Consider the following 3,800-nt stretch of genomic DNA (forward strand, 5'->3'; position numbering starts at 1 on the left):
AGTTTGATAAATTGCTTACATACAATTTAAATTATTTTTTATTCCTTCTTTTCCATTTAGGACGATGATTTTAAGTAAGTTTGTTTTATTAATAAATCACTTTAAAATGGTCTAAATTATTTGAATGAAAAAAACTGTGATAAAATTGTGATTGTGATTTTCAAAGCTAAAATCATGATTAGATATATTTCCCATATCGCCCACCCCTCTGCTCAGGTCATGTTCACTGTGGTCGGTTGGCATGCAGATATCTTGCAGTGAAGAAGAGATGCTATGCTAGCAGACAGAGCTAATAGAAAAATGTGACTTTTACAGATATTCACGTAATATTACAGATATTTTTGGGTGCTAAAGGGGTAAGGAATCATTTATGAACATGTTTAAAAGTAGAAGGCGGCCAGATAGAAAGTATTAGCAGATTACGCCCACCGCCAACTCTTCTGGATAGCAAATTTAAATTTTCACAGTATCGATGTGAATCATGATACCTATGAATCGATTTTTAACTGCCTTACGATTAATCATTACATCCCTAATGAAATTCAAATTTTTACTAATGCACCAAGATAAAGCTGTAGTTTCTACTATTTACATCAATAGTATTAATGAGAATGTTTTTCATATCCAAGTAAAATTGGTACTGCTTGATATCCTTAAATCAATCAAAAGTGAATCGAGAATCAAATCGAATCGGGCACTTGTTATTCGAATCGATACCCAGCCCTAATGATACTGATACCGTTGCTATTTTTATGACACCACAGTATGACTGTATTACCGCCCATGCCTAGTGTGTGTGTGGAGTGAATTTCTCCCCGACTCGGTGTCAGTTTGGCCTGAAACTTTTTTTAACAGCTTCCACATACAGTAGTGGTGTAACAATACATTGATCCACATCAATTAATTAATTAACGATTCATTTACATTGATGCACAATGAAGACATGGATGAACATCGTCATCTTTAAGATACACCTTTATTTTTAAATAAACATACGTCCCTGCCACTATTTCCTGGTTGGAAATAGACTGTTGTTCCGGTGTTAGCCCCGCCCCATCGCGACCAATAAGTGAATGATGAACCTTTTCCATCAGTGTTATATGGTTGGGTTTAGATCTTAACTTGTCATGTGGCAGTAGATTAATGCCCTACATTACCTACATGACATGTGACCTTTCATCTACAATAGTTTAAAGTAGGGATGTTCCATTCTGATATAGATATCTGATACTAGTCCAATATTAGTAAAAATCTATTATCACATTATATAGGCCTGCATCTAAAATGTGTGATATAAACACTCTGATCTAATCAGTTCATTCCATATTCCGCTCCAGCTTTTCTAATTAATAGGTCAGTTTTTTTCTTTTTCTTTTTTTCCTCAACGTTGCAGAATCGGTAAAGTTAAACTGTTTCCACTGAAGACCTTCATTTTCCTCCACATCATGTGATCTCTGAACAAACTGATAGTTTTAGTCAATTCCAAAGTGATGACACTGCAAAGGATGGATGAATATTTCTAGATCCTTCATGTTCATTCTGTCTCTTCCATCCTTCAGGTGGAGCTGATTCCATGCTGATGTTACAGGTGAATGGAGGATTGTGGAACCACTCAGCCGTGACAGCAAACATGGACTCCTCAGAAAAGGTGAGAAATGAGTGGAACAAAACCAGTGAATATAGAACCAGTGAAAGACACCATTATGGCTGTACTCATACTGCCAGCTCAGGCTGTTCCAAGCTCACAGCAGGAATCCCCCCTCCCTGTCCCTTTTCTGGTACGGTACAACGGACGTGATCACCAGCTCAACTCGGTTCACACAGAGAAACTCGTCATCTCGTTCATTTACGACACACATGGCATTACGTCATCATAAAGCGACTCTGTTCATACCTGTCAAGTTTTGGATTTGAAAATAAGGGAATTTTTCTGGCGTCCACTACGAGCCGTCCCACCCACCCAACCGAGCTCCAGTATTTTATTTATTTTATTTTTTTCCGGAAAAAAAGATATATAATACAAAATAAATACTAATGAATAAAAAAACAAAATTGAACAAAAACGTATGTCAAAAATAAAGTAAGATACAATTAAAAGGTTGATATAAATTGTAGTGACAGTGATTATTCTGACTGCTCATTTTTAATTATTTATGTCATATAAAAATGTATGAGAACAACATCAATGTCACAGTCATCATATTTCCCCTCAGGGATCAATGGTTTACTGAATCTGATCAGGTTTATTGTTTAGGTTAATTTAAATAAAGTTTATCAAAACTTAATTTAAATGGTCCTGATGACATCATTCTAGACCATAATGATTACACAAAAACAAATGGAGGCAAGGATGCATCAGTTATTTCACCACTAGGGGTCAGAATATTTGACAGTATCAGAAGTTATCATTAATCTACGATGTTTCAGACTCTACAATCCCTGGTATTGATGGTCTAGTACACACATTATCAGTGCTCCCCAGAACATTTCCCCATAAAAAAACATTCCTTCCCTCACGGTGACAGCGTTTCATGTTGATTCTGTCCATTTCCGCGTTTAACCGTTTTCATTGGTCGATTCCGTGATTTATAGTTCCCTATTGGTGTTCAGCTGCAGCTGAGGGGAGGGGCTTCACGTGTGTCTGTTTATGTCTGCAGCAGCGAATGAAGTTGTCAATTGAAACAGGTGAGGGGGAAAAAACTAGAGATGAACCATAGATATATTAAGAGATGGACATGGTGCTGTTAGTATCGATACCTTTGCGAGAAAGTATAGTATCGATACTAACTTTTTGGTATTGACACTTTATTTAGTTTTTTGACAACACTATTCTTACCAGTGGGAAAGTTCTTGATGATATATCTCTGCTAATCACGTCCATAACGTGCATACAGCTCTGAGCACAGATATATAGAAGGTAGATGAACCACTCCTCATGAAAAAACAATGTTCAGCTCCATCCACAGTATGAAAAAAATGATTGAACCATGAAGAAAACACATTTAAAATAAATACATAAGTGAGGGGAGGGGGGTGCAAGAAAAGCCCCCAGGTCTATAGAGCACTGGAGGAAACCCTGACCCACCAGTTGAGAATTACTGCTCTAAACAACTGACAGTCTGTAGTTGGTCTCCATCTACTACACCAAATATATTAACAAAACATATTTTTCTGTGTTTTGAAGAATTGTCGTTGACATAATCGTTATTATTTATCATTAACTTATTCAAATATCATTCAACTACATGAAAACAGCAGATCATCAGTATTAAGTCCCTCTCTAACTACTACAGATGAGATGGTAATAAAATACTGTTTAATGGTTTTTAAATCATTTTTATTTGTAAATAATCATAAAAAATAGAATAACTTAAAAATGACTTCTTTAACAGTTACTGTAATAGGCTGAAAACAACCAACAGTCTGTATTATATCTCTCTCTATCCACTACAGCAAAGATATTAATAATAAAACACTCTGATTTTCTGATGGTTTTTATTGATTAAATAACCTTAAATACTGTCATTAATCAGCAAGAACTTTTTTTAAAAAATTACTCTCATAGCATGAAAATAACTGACAGTCTTTATTAGGTCACATCTACACACACCTCTACTACACCAAATATATATATAGAAAAACACTAAAATATGATAATAATCAACTAAAAATATAACTTTTTTTCATTTAAAAATGATCGTGTTGATGTTTTGAACCCAGTATATCGTATGGTATTCTGCAAATTAAATACGATTAAACATTTGATTTATATTAATTAATTTATAAAACAAGTACAGGAA

General features: G+C 34.8%; 1 long non-coding RNA gene across 1 annotated transcript; it reads left to right on the forward strand.

Moving 5' to 3' along the window:
• Positions 1 to 1,587: 1,587 nt before the first annotated feature.
• On the forward strand, positions 1,588 to 3,545 carry LOC114459340 (uncharacterized). The gene is made up of 2 exons (XR_003673315.1): positions 1,588 to 1,648; positions 2,593 to 3,545. It is a non-coding gene; the product is annotated as an uncharacterized LOC114459340 (long non-coding RNA).
• Positions 3,546 to 3,800: the final 255 nt, after the last annotated feature.

Source organism: Gouania willdenowi, unplaced genomic scaffold, assembly GCF_900634775.1.
Source record: "Gouania willdenowi unplaced genomic scaffold, fGouWil2.1 scaffold_299_arrow_ctg1, whole genome shotgun sequence".
Classification (NCBI taxonomy): domain Eukaryota; kingdom Metazoa; phylum Chordata; class Actinopteri; order Blenniiformes; family Gobiesocidae; genus Gouania; species Gouania willdenowi.